The sequence below is a fragment of the Anolis carolinensis genome, chromosome 6 (genome assembly GCF_035594765.1).
Source record: "Anolis carolinensis isolate JA03-04 chromosome 6, rAnoCar3.1.pri, whole genome shotgun sequence".
NCBI classification, from domain to species: domain Eukaryota; kingdom Metazoa; phylum Chordata; class Lepidosauria; order Squamata; family Dactyloidae; genus Anolis; species Anolis carolinensis.
In genome coordinates, this window is record NC_085846.1 from 49,678,513 (window position 1) to 49,692,557 (window position 14,045).

Genomic DNA, 14,045 nt, shown 5'->3' on the forward strand with positions numbered 1-14,045 from the left:
AAAATTCAAATATAAAATCATGTATACACATACAGATATACAGGTATATGGAAATCTCTAGATAACTATATGTATATAGGATTTGCAAAGACATATGAGGGGGAAATTCATATATAAAATTAATGTATATAGATAGATGCAAATATTTAGGCACATAAGGATTGCAAAGGCTTGCTGGGGGAAATGCCTATATATCTATAGCAGAGATTAACAAATATTTCAGGGGGAAATGCTTTTATAAGATTAATGGATATATATATATATATATATATATATATATATATATATATACTCTTTTTCCTGACATGCAAGGGCTTCTTTCCCTTTTCAAAACATTCCTTTGGTTAAGAGTGAGGGAGGCTTTGGAAATAAGAGATAAATATATCATATATTGCAAACAACGGCCTCCAGGGTCCACTGCCGGCTTGACCTTGACCCGATTATAAGCCGAGGGAGGTTTTTTCAGCTCATAAAAAGGGCTGAAAAACTCGGCTTATCTTTGAGTATATACAGTATTTCTGTTCTGAATTAGTACTGAAAAAGATGGTGCTTCTTGAAGGCTAGACTGAGTAATGAAGTCGTGTGAGCCAGAAAAGCTATACTATGATAAAAGGTGACAAATTCTTAAGTTCCCAAGGGAACTGGAATAAAATAGCTGAAGCAGCACATCACAGGTTCCCCTGTCTGGTTTAACAGGAAACCTCTACTGTTCCTCTCTAGCTGCATCCCTAAATGTATCACTTTTGGATTCTTTAAAATGTCATGATTTTCTTCATTCCCAACCCCACAGTCTAAACCAAACCTTTCTTTCTCATCAGCAAAATCACAAGGATTTCAGGAACTGCGACAGAGGGTATGTTTTTGCCCACAGACGTCTATGCTTCTATGCTAGGTAGAAAGAAGGTTCTGCTGTTTTGTGCAATTGCTACAGCAGGTCTTTGGGAGCTAATAGCTTTGGCGGATAGGGCTTTTCATATGTTATGCTTTGCTTAATTTGATGTTATTTTTAATAATTTGTTTTAACCACTTTTAACTTTATTGATAGTTTAATTATATGTTTGGTTTTTTTAATTTTACAAACCTTTTAGATCAGTGGTTCTCATGTGAGTCCCCAGATGTTTTGGCCTTCAACTCCTAGAAATCCTAACAGCTGGTAAACTGGCTGGGATTTCTGGGAGTTATAGGCCAAAACACCCAGGGACCTACAGGTGGAGAACCACTGTTTTAGATGAATCCATTTTATTTATTGTAAGCTGCTCAAGGGTCTAAATACCTTAAAGTCATCAGATTATGTCTGATCTTGAAAGCTAAGCAGAATCAGCCCTAGTTAGATGGGAGGACTGCTAAATAATACTAGTTACTGTAGGCTATATTTCAGAAGAAGGTAGTGGGAAAACTATTTTGGAAAAAGGTGGGATATACAGTACTATAAATACTATATAAATCCCATTTTAAATGTACAGCTTGAAAGAGCTAGGACCCTCAGATCCTACTGACTCACAAAAAGACTTCTACTATTATTGATGATAATGCTTGTGAATCATTTTTATTATTAACTCAGAAACACTAATAATAGTAATAATAATAATAATAATAATAATAATAATAATAATAATAATAATTTCCTTGTGAGTCTGGGATAATCCTAGATCTCCATTTCAATAATGAGGTAGAACTCTTCATCCCGAACTCATCAAGACCAGCCTTGCAGGTCAATGAAGTGAGCAAGCTGATCTTTTAAGATATATAGGATATATCTCAGGCTATCAGCTAGCTCTTCTTTTGTGATGACTATGATACCGTATAAGAGGGGGTAACTTGATAATTTTGTGAGATGAGAACGAATAATCTAGCAGAATCAGAGGATATCAGAATATAGGTCTGAATCTTGGTTCTCTACTTCCATTTTTGCTTTGGATCCTTTTAAATGTATTTTATACTCCCTAATCTTGTAAAATCTTTCTGCACAAGACCCCTATAAGTAGGACATGCATTTTAAAATCTCCCATGCATTTCAAGAGGGCTTCAGCAGAACTTTCTTTAAAAATGCAACATCCATACATGCATGTGGCCATACACACACACACACACACACACACAATCTTTCTCCATAGACAAATAAGTAGAATTAAGTGTAAGTTACTGTGAATATTCTGGAAACTGAATTGGTCTCATTTTGGTGTTTCAATGTACTTGAGTTTGCACATCCTCCTCACATAGTTGAAAAAGTGACCAAGAAGGAAGAAGCTGCAAATAATGAAATATACAAATGCAGGAAAAAGAGGAAGCAGCAGGCAGCTGAGAGCCCAAATGAAATGTGAAGAATTATGGAGAAGTGACAGAAAGGGAAGCCCAGACCAGGAATTGTACTTGGTGGCTTAGCTAAGAAGCAAAACAACAACAAAGCCAGCAGAAAACGTTGCCTCCCTTTCTGATCTGAAATCAGTCTGAAGTCTTAAGGCGGAAGACTGGCAATAGATGATTAGCAGTATTTCAGCAACATCCATCTGCCACTTCTGCACAATTTAGGGCCCCTGCACACCTAGTTTAAAACCACTGCAAAATGAAATAGTAATACAAAATGTAACAAACTGCTATAAAAAGTTTTACTATTGGATGGGTGACAACAAATGCTGAACAAGAAAGAGGAAATGAAAGGAAAAAGAACAATGAAAATGATGCTGCTCTACATTTTCCATTCAAATTAAGCAATGGCACTTGCTATAGGCGGCTATCTTTAAGGGAGTAACTACCATTTTCTCCTAACATACTACAAAGCTTTTACAAAACTGTGGCAAAGTTCATGATTCTGGGGGTGACCTTTCTAATGCTCAACTATGCAGCAGCATTAGCCCAGTCCCATGCAGCTATTTACTATAGCCAAGTGGAGAGATATTTGCAAAATGCAAGAGCACATTTGACAAGCTATTGCTCTCCTCCTTGTGAAACAGAGCATGTGAAGGCACACAGAGACTATGAAAATAAGTGATCGTTGTGCATTAGTGCTATCAACAGTGGAGAAGGTCTTTCCAAAGAGATTGTGACATTTTATATCCTGTTCATTCAAAATGAAACTTCACTGCAGCAGGAAGGTTTATAGATTTCTTGCTAAGCATTTCCTCTTCTCTTTTGTCCCAGCACAAAAATAAAAACCCAGCAGTAAAACCCCATTTTAAGCCTATATCTAAAACCCCAATTCATGTCGACACTTTATGGAGTTTTTAAAATGTTCTAGAGCTGGTCCGGAAGAAAGATTATATAGAGAGTAAAATCATTATATAGAGAGTAAAATCACAAAAAGTTTTAAATACATCTTTTAGTATGGAATTGATTTAAAGTAAGTGACTGAACATGATGATCCATATGATTGCTTTCATGTTTTCAATACAGCCATGCCTAAATCACTTGACAGAAGTCAAGACACCAAGGTGAGCTTTCTGGGAATACTGTAGATAAAGGCCCCATCTTACTAAAATCAGACTATATCAGTGGTTCTCAACCAGTGAGTCCCCATATGTTTTGGCCTTCAACTCCTAGAAATCCTAACAGCTGGTAAACTGGCTGGGATTTCTAGGGGTTGTAGGCCAAAACACCCAGAGAACCACAGGTTGAGAACCACTGGACTATACTGAAGTTACCTAAAATTGTGCAAATGAAAACACCGGCAAGAAATTTAGAATAAAATACTCCAAGGATCAGGTGTACTCTCCAACACCCTAGATGACATGCGCTTTATAAAAAAAAAAGAGAGAGAGAAAATCACTCCAGAAAGTTTGGGTCAATTTATACATGGGTCCATGCTGGAATAGGGACCACCACAAAGGCAGTGAAAAGAAGTCAAGACAACACACTTTCACCCCATTACCTTGCCCAAAAAGGGGGGGGACAGCCCTCCTTCCACTCCTTTTTGTCCTGAGCACAATTCAGCCACAATGTGGGGGAGCCATTTAAAGCAAGAGGTGTGCGATTAGGCCAAAAGTCATGCCATTTCAGGGTCCATTGTTGGCAAGCCCTTCATTTTGTTTATCGGGAACTTACTTGAATTGGGAGGAGTGTTGCTGTCTTCATTTGGCAAAGATTCAGCCCATTGGCTACAATGGGAAACTTGAAATACTCAATCTTCAGTCATTTTAAGGTCTATCTGCATGAAACCTATCTCAGTTTTAGATTCCATTTACAACAGCAGGCCTGTCAAGTTTCAGAACTATTTTCCAATTTACTGATTGTTTAGAATTATTTTAAGTTTTTACCATAACATTTTTAAAAATAAGACAAATCACAAGAGAGGGTTCTGGGAATTGTAGTCACCATTGTGTTAATTCTCATCCATTCAGAGCATGAACACAACCAGGCCTTTTATTGGCTGAGAAACAGAGAGAGAGGAAAACTTCAACTCTGGAACTCAGAGACTTTTCAGTGCTCGCCCCATGCAAGTGCTGCTGGGAAAGCGAGGAGCCAAGGAAACTTTTCTGCTGTCAAGGAGGAAGAAAATATGCTGGAGGATCTTCTCCAGGAGTCCCGCGGCAGACCCCTGCCTCAGGTATAAAGCAGACTTAACTCCATCCTCTCCAGTAGCCAATAAATCCTGCTCTCTTGATCTGTTTTGCCAAACTTTTCAGTTCCTTCCTCCCTGTTCTGTTTTCGGGGGATTACACGAGATGGACCACCAAATATTACAGCAACAAAATCTACATATTGTAATATGAGATTTCATTTAGCTCTCAGAGCTACTGTTTTCACCATCTTCTATATAGGCTTATGACCACATTAGTGTTAGTAGGGCACATGTTTGAGGACATCTATGAACACAGAGTGTTCTTTGAGAGCAGGGGATTAAAAAACAAATGTCCTAATGTAACTCTCAATATGTTAAGTACTACTCCAGAGAAATAAGACAGAAAAAGAGGTGAGTTATGGTAGTGATGGGCTTCTGAGCTCTGCAGCACCACCGTGAACTGTGACAAATTTCCGTACCCCCCTCTGTAAAGGTACCAAAATGTAAATTTATGTTTAAATGTAAATTTGCCATAGCTCTCCCCAAACCTATCTGAAGATCTCTTACATTCTCCACCTCATCATGAGAAACTGCCCAAGCAAAACCACAGCCTAAAATGAGTGGATCTTTTTGTTCTCAGGAAATGCGCAATCTTAGCACAGTAGAGGTAAAAAAAAAATAAGAGAGAGAGAGAGAGGAGGAGGAGAAATGAATTTCACATAGTTAAGATCGGTGTCACACAGGAAGAATGGCATTTTCCAGGAAGACCTCTAGGTTTTACAATATCTGAAGCTGTTTGTTCTGAAGTTGTTCCTTTAGTTACCGTGCACTTGCTCTGTGCTTTGGGGCACGCTGTGAGTCTGACTACATTGGTTAGCTATGGGAGACTAGTGAGTGAATGACCTCCAATATTCTACAGATTTCCCAAAGCTACCTTGCAAAATGGTTAAATTTAACACACAGCAAAACTACAACACTTTCTTTTCTTTGTACAAGGACAACAGGAATGTTATTTGTTTGTTGAAGCCAGTTTGTTAAATAACAATTCACTAGCCAACTGCTAAATTAGAGATCTAGGAGTTTTTTATGGGAAGCTTTACACTAAAAACATGAGAAAAACAATTTTATATGGCAGGCAGCAGTAGAGATTCTATGCTACAGGTCCCACTGGCAACACTGCATGCAGCGAATTATAGGTTTTCTCCTTTTAGGTGTCCTTTGACATTCGCAAGCATAAATGTAAGCTGCAAAATGTAATATGAAAGCATGGTATGCTAATAAGAGCACCACCATCACCGCTCATTCTATTTTTTATGAATGTTCAAAAATATAACTCAAATCCCCCAATTTAAATAAAAAATACAAACACTAAAATAAAGCATCTGAAACAATACTAAAACATTTCTCAGTCCTCCTTCTCCATAGCCTTCCACCACGCTGTATCCCTACCTTTTTAAAAATAAGATACAAATAAAAGAAAAATACATACATACATAAAAGACATTCAAAACAGAGGTGACTTCTACAACCTTCAGTAGTTCATGAGGGGCCCTTTTACACATGCCCTAAAACGAGGAAGAAACTGGGATAAAAGCAAGGGTGGCTAAATGACATTTCACAAAAATATGTGCTGATTTGAATTAACATCTGAAAAACACATGTTAAAAAGGTGCGTTTAAAACCCTATTTTGGCTGGAAAATACATATTTGCATCACTGTATATCCATGCAAGTACTGTATATACTCGAATATAAGCCAACCCGAATATAAGCCAAGGCACTTAATTTTACCACAAAAAACTGGGATAACTTACTGACTCGAGTATAAGCCGAGGGTGGGAAATGCAGCAGCTACAGGTAAATTTCAAAATAAAAATAGATAACAATAAAATTTCATTAATCGAGGCATCAGTAGGTTAAATGTTTTTGAATATTTACCGTATTTCAAAGAAAAACAAAAAACTAGCTTTATAAGTGGAAAAGTAGGGGCAACAAAAACAATATGGTATCAACAATAACCTAATAATAATAATAATAATAATAATAATAATAATAATAATAATAATAATAATAAAAACTTCATTTGGATCCCACCCTATCTCCCCATGGGGACTCAGGCAGGCTTCCAACATAGTAACAGGCAAACATTCAATGCTTCTATAAACAATGCAGAGCTAGATATAGATCTATAATTATAGATACTAATTTCACATATGCATTTCCCCCTGAAATGTTTGCAAATCCCCTCTGTGTGTTTGTGTGTGTGTGTGCATTTCCCCTACAATATTTGCAAGCCCTGTGTGTGTGTGTGTGTGTGTGTGTGTATGTATATATGTGTGTGTGTGTGTATATATATATATATATATATATATATATATTCATAATCTATCTAGACATGTCTATATATATTTGTGTGTTCATTTTCTCCTTGTAATATTTGCAAGCCTTATATATAGGTAGGTAAGAATATATTCATATCTATCCAGACATCTCTCTTTAATATAGAGAATTATATTGGATTTGCAGAGACTTACAAACATATGAGGGTAAATTCATATATAAAAATAATGTATATGTATGGCTACAGATACACAGGTACAATGATCTATATGTATAAAGGATTTGCAAAGACCTGCAAACATATGAGGGGAAAATTAATATATAAAATTAATGTATATAAATACAAATATAAAGGTACATAGAGATTGCAAAAACTTGCAAGGGGTTAATGCCTATATATCTGTAGGAGAGTTTAACAAATATTTCAGGGGAAAATGCTTTCATAAGGTTAATGAATATTTTTCTTCTCTTGACTTGCAAGGGCATCTTTCTCTTTTCAAAACATTCCCTTGGTTCAGAGTGAGGGAGGCTTTGCAAAAGAAAACACGCTGATAAGGGAGGAGAAGAGAGAAATTGATCACATATTGCAAGCAATAGCCTGCAGGCTCCATTGCTGGCCTTGACCTTGACCCGATTATAAGCCGGGGAAGGCTTTTTCAGCTCATAAAAAGGGCTGAAAAATGCGGCTTATCTTCAAGTATATACGGTAAATGAAAACACATGATTTCATTCCTATTGCCTGGTGTAGACTGCTCCAGCGCATGTGCACATTTTAAAATCCTGAAACATCTGATCTGGGATGTAAACAAATGGAGCCACTGACACATAGGTGGTTAAATTGACACATAAATGGAAAGCAATTACAAGAGAAACTCCCTGCAACCATTCGTTTGTACTGATCTTTATGAAATTAAAAAGAGCTTGAATTTACAGTAGAGTGAGAAGAGATAATAGGAAATCTGCTCATTTGTACATTTAGACATCCACATGAGCACATATGAGGTTCAGTGCATCTCACAGAGTCATTTTTTTAAAAAAGTAAACTTCCAGAGGATGTCCCCTGTCTATCTTGCTGATTTCTAAGATCAGCTACAAAGGAAGGTGTCAGGATGGCAGAGACGATTTACCAGAACTGACAGGTTTGTGTTTGGACTTGCTGTCAGGTCCTGTGATTTTTTTGGTCCCACTTATTTGTCTCACATTTTGACACTGTCTAGAAGTGCCCTGAGATGCCTTTAATGTCCATTTCACAGATAAAATCTCTCACAGCTGACCTAGATGCTGTTATTGGATCAGAAGTCAATAATGGAGTGAGTAAATCTGTGAGTGGGATTACACTGAAGCAGTTTGAAATGTTGAGTTCTGCTGAAGGGAACAAGCTACTAGAACTGCTTTCTTGATTCCTGTCTTCCTGGCTGATATTCCAGGGAGGAGATGCAATTCAATCTCAAATGCAACTCATTATTATTGCATCTCTCTGGAATGGGAAGTTTCCATTATCTTTAAAAGAAGCTGTAGTTAGACCTCTGCTGAAAAACCCTCCTAATTACAGACCAGTGTCTAATCTTCCTTTGGGGGGGGGGGTGACTGAGAAGGTAGTTCTGCTCCAACCTCAATAGTATTTGATGACACATACTTCCTTGACCCATTTCAAACTGGCTTCAGAGCAGGATACAGCATTGAGATTGCTATGATCACCTTAGTAGATGATCTCTGTTTTAACACAGACAAGGGGAGTGGTGCTTTTGGATTTCTCAGCAGTGTTCAATGCCATCAACCACGGTATCATTCTGGGTTGGAGATGTGTCAACCAGTTCTGGGTGAGGTTACACTCCCCCCTGAAAGTGTTCACATCTAGGGAGTCTTCCTGGATTCGTCTCTCCAAACGTTAGCCCAGATAGATGCAATGGCCAGGAGTTATTACCAGCTTCAGCTGATATGCCAGCTGCTCTCCTTTCTAGAATCAGAAGTCCGGAAGATGGTAGTGCACACCTCAAAGTTGGACTTCTGTAATTGGGCTCCAGATAGCCTAGAATGGACACCACTTTTCTTCAAAAAAAAGGGTGAGCACCATGTTAGGGGAAGAGTACACTAAATGTGTTTTATGAGTAGAAAAGTATGCTCAGAAAGTGTTTTCTGCACAGATGTATATTCCCAAAGGACAAAGCAAATGGGAGCTTCACAGTTTGTGATTATCTACCAGTAGAAATTATTTATTCTTATATGAAGATGAAGAACATAAATAGTTACATTCACATCTCTGACATGTAATGATGTGCGCCCACATAAATATAGTACATAGGACAAAAATCATTAAGTTGAGCATCAAACATGCACATTTTGTTAATGCTGGCTGTGTTTTCAGCACATTTAAATTTATGCATACAGATGCTATATACATTTTAAAATATTAAACATATAATGAATCTGTTGTGTCCTGTGCAGAAAACATATTTATGTGAAGGAGGAAAAAATCATGTATTTCTATGCAAATACCCCTCAGAGTGCAAAGAATCTCACAAGAGGTTTCTACCTTCCTCTTACAATAAAGGTTAGCTGGTGGATTTTCCCTCTTGGGCACGGGATGGATAGTAAATGAGAATTCCACAGAGATTGGTTAATTGTACTCACATTACATTACCTAATGCTTGGTCGACCCCACTCCAACCCCCTGGTTGATCCCCATGCAACTCAAGAAGCTTCCCGTGTTGCCACCATGTGGCATATGCCCGTTTCCCATCCCTTTCACCATGGAGCCCTGCTGGAAGTAACTGTGTGCTGTGGAATAGGAGCCGGTAGGCTCCATGGCAAAAGGGAAGAAGAAGCGGCATACACCGCCAAATTCAGCCCCACCATTCTGCATAAGAATAAGGCTTTTAAATCCCATCTGACTTTATTAGGAGGTTGACAGAGGCCCCATCTATATTGACCGTTTAATGTAGTTTTAAACCAGTACTGAAGAAAGTGTTTTCATTGTGCAGATGATTACAAAGGAAATCTTGGAACCATTTTGAGACCAAACAATTTGAGATTACAAAAACCACAAAGCACTGATGCATATTAACATCTTTCTTTTGCGTGCTTTTGTGGTTTTTTGTTGTCTGGACACTGGAGTTTCAAATTGCATTAAATGGTCTGTGTAGATGGGACCTTATGTCAGGAAAGAAAATATGAGTAGTTCCATATTGCATAAGAAAGGCTATGCAATAATAATAATTATAATAATAATAATGATAATAATTTTATTTCTTACCTGCTTCTCCTCATGACTTAAGGCAGGTTACAGAATAATTAAAACACATAAACATTGTTAAAAATACCACAAATACACATATTAAAACTATTTCTATAAAAGATACATATTAAAACATGCAATATATATAATAAGTATGAAATAAAAATATTAATACACATAAAGTAAATGATTTTGAAGGAAAACATCTTTCAGCATGAAAAGCTATTGCTACAAATATTGGATTGATTAATAAAAACACAAGACCTCCTTAGGTTTCTCTTAAGAACAAACAACAGAAGATTTCTTGAGTAATTTGGTAGAAGTAAATAAATTCCATTGAGCACCAGCATAAAGCTCATGCCAAGATATCAATTTCACTAGGATATACCAGTAACACAGAGATCAAATTAAGAAAATACTTTGCACATCCAGAAAATCCCTTATTATCATTGTCTTACATCCTTCTAGTCTAAGTATGCTGATCCTTAAATCCAACAAAATCTCTTCCTTGTGAATTAAAATTTCTTAATCTAATTTTTAGGCTGCACTGTAGGGTGATAAACAAAAGAAACACCCCACAGATGCAAAAATATATAGGTGTCAGTACAACAAAAACATCATCAACCTTAGGATCAGGAGTTTTGAGTACACGTTCAAACTAGATAGGAAATTAATGTCTGCACCAAGATCTATGGATGTTTATAAGTACTGCACCAAGATCTATGTACTGTACTCTATAAAATGTACTGAGATCCTAAGTGTCCCTAAGCAGAAGGCTCAATGTAGAAGTCACTAGGCATGTGCGAGCCATGAAAAAAATGGTTTAAAACTCGCTTCGAAAGTAGGGAGCACTGGCATTTCGTTTCTAAAGTCATTTCTGAATTTTGAAGCAAAAAATTTGAAACTTTCAGAAAGTTTGGAATCTTCATATGTACCTCGTTAATGGCAGATGCGCATGCGCATGAAGGAAAACATTATTGTCAATGGGGAAATTTGAGGGGCTTCTCTCTCCCTCATTTTTTGAGCTATCCTAATGAAATTTGCTACAGTGGTAGAACACATTTACCACTGTTAGCTCACCAAATCTAAGAACGTTTGACTTATCCTCAGATTTATGGTGAATTTTCATTTTTTTATTTAAAATATTTTTTAATAATAATAAAAATCTGTTCCTGGTTTGGAAGTGTTATTTCCTGTTTCATTGGGTTGTCTTTACTTTGAAAGTCATTGTTCTACTTCAGAAACTTTGTTTTTGTGGCTGAAACCTTGTTAAATTGGTGGAGAGAGACTCAACAAACCATAAAGTGCTATTTTTATAGGACGATGTCCCTTGCGCAAAGACAAAGTTTTGGCAGTGTAATCAAGTTTTGCCATGTTTTTATGACAGAACCAATTAGGAAATGACATTTATCGACAAGGAACAGAAATCATAGCACACCATCAAATCATTCCTGACAGATGGCCATCAGCCTCTGAATAAGAAAATCTGTTCCTGGTTTGAAAGTGTTATTTCCTATTTCACTGGGTTTTCTGGGGCTGAGAGTGTGTGACTTGCCCAAGATCATCCAGTGGGTTTCCATGGCTGAGTGGGGAATCAAGCCACAATTGTAGTCCAACTCTCAAACCACTACACTATGCCATGCTTAAGAGCCCCATAGAAACCAACCAGGAAGTACAACTGTACTCTCTCCTAGACTTTGTATGTCTCCCATTTCGCCTCTTATCTCTGTTTATTTTCCCCAGCTTAACCCCCACCCTACCCACCCCCTCCTTATAACTGCTATTGACAATTCATTTTGTATTTACTCAGTATTTATTGCAGGTTTGCCTTAATCTCCCCACCCACAAGAAACACACCCCTCTCCCAGTTCCGACCCACAAAGCCCCTTGATGGGGGCTGTGTTATTTACATCTGTCTCAACTCGGTGAACACGCACCAGAATGGGATCATAAATCATAGGAGTCCGTGGCAAAGCAACTGAGAACCAAGCCGCTATTAAGGCTTACACTGTTTTTGTTTTTATTGGCCTATTTGGAACCAACTCTGTCCTGCTTTCACAAACCAAAAAGAACAAACAAAACAGTGTATTTAATGCTCGATTATTTTTACATATAGCAAGACCCTGGCGGGTTGTTTTGCATGCATTTCTTGGGCACTAAGCCAGTTGACAGATCAGGGATAAGGAAGTGTAGGTTCAGAAAGAAACCCTCTGGGATGCGATATTTAGGGGATGGAGAGTTGTGTTCTTCATCTTTCCAGTATTTCCCCCTTGTCCTTAAAGTCTGCCACCCCAAATTGAATAATTGCAACTGGCCAGTATGGAAAAGGGGGAGAAAGGGAGGGAGTCCCCATAGAAACTAACCAGGAAGGGAAGGGGGGTTTCTCTCCTGGATAGCAATGGGTTTAAGAGCCGCATAAAACCAACCAGGAAGGGAAGGGGGATTTCTCTCCTGGATAGCCAGGAGAGAAAACACTCCAGGCTTGGTTTCTATGGGGCTCTTAAACCCCAATGCTAGCCAGGAGATTGGTTTAATTAAAACACTTTCTCATATATCCGAAGGTTATCCGAAGATATTCCGAGGCATGGGCGTCAATGCTTCGAATTGGAAGATTAAATTCGAAGTGCCAAACCATCTTGGAACCCCGTTCGGAACCCAAAATAGTTACGGAGTTATTATGATTAACGACGATTCCGATTAATTTGCCCATGCCTAGAAGTTACAATCAATGCAAGGAAGAGGTTGCAGTGTGATCTCAACCTGCTTTATGCACAAATATTTCCCCTATAGTCATTCAAAGTTGCCATTTTGTATTCTGCTTTTATACTTTCAACAAACAGTGTAAGCAAACAGCTGGAGACATTGCTAATAAGAAGAAAAATGGTGAGGAAACTGCTTACTAGCAAAATGTCTGCATATCAGACAGGCAGAGAAACACAATGGGGAAAAAGTTTGCAACTTGAATGTACTATGATGATAATGACAGCCAGCACTACAGTTCTGCTTTAACTATTCCTGGTATATGTTAATTGCTTTGAACACTTGAAATGTAAGATCCCTAGATTATTAACTTCTTCCTTCTGTAGAAAGCTGTGTTTAATAGCACGACTGTGCTCTGCTAAATTTCAAGGATGTGGTAATGCTAATAGTATTTGCATCTTCAATAAAAAGTATGCTTTTATATGCATGATTATAATATTTTTTTAAAAAAAATCAAATTAGTTGCCTGTATTTGAGGACCTGGAATATGACAGTCCTTACTGCCTAACTAACCTACTTTGACTCCATTTACTTGCTTTGTCAAATTTTGTCCTGAAATAAACTTTGTGTGTTTCTGTCCACACACACATTTCTCTCTTCAAATGGCTTGTTAGGAACGTTTTTTTTTAAAGGAAAGCTGCAGAATTTTGCTAGCTAGAATGATAGAATCACAAAGTTGGTAGAGACCTCAAGGACCATTCAGTTTAACCGTCCTGAAATGCAGAGACACGAAATCAAAGCATCCTTGACAAATGGCCATCCAACCTTTGCTCTGAAACCTCCAGAGAAGGAGACCCCACCACACACCAATGCAGCATATTCAACTATTAAACAGCTCTTTCCATCAGGAAGTTTTTCCTAATGTTTAGGTGGAATCCATTTTCCTGCTACTGAACCCATCGCTCTGAGTCTTATTCTTCAGAGGAGCAGAAAACAAGCTTGCCCCCTCCTCAGTGTGACATCTTTTCTAATATTGAAACATTCTCCTCTCAGTTTTCTTTTCTCCAAGCTAAACATACCCAGCTCCTAGGTTTCCAAACCTTTGATCATTTAGGCAGGGCCGTAGCCAGAAAAAAATTTCAGGAGGGGTTTTGAAAATTTCGGGGGGGGGGGGGTTGAACCCCTAGCACATACCCCTCCCCGCTACAAACCTGTCAATATCTGCTTGAGATAGTGCCTGGAGGGACTCTTAATGTTTTGCATCTCATAGACTTAG

At 37.9% G+C, this 14,045-nt stretch overlaps 1 protein-coding gene across 12 annotated transcripts in view; it reads right to left on the reverse strand.

The window, feature by feature from the left end:
• The window catches only part of ikzf1 (IKAROS family zinc finger 1), a 107,577-nt gene that overhangs the window by 62,595 nt on the left and 30,937 nt on the right, over positions 1 to 14,045 (reverse strand). The window lies entirely within an intron of this gene.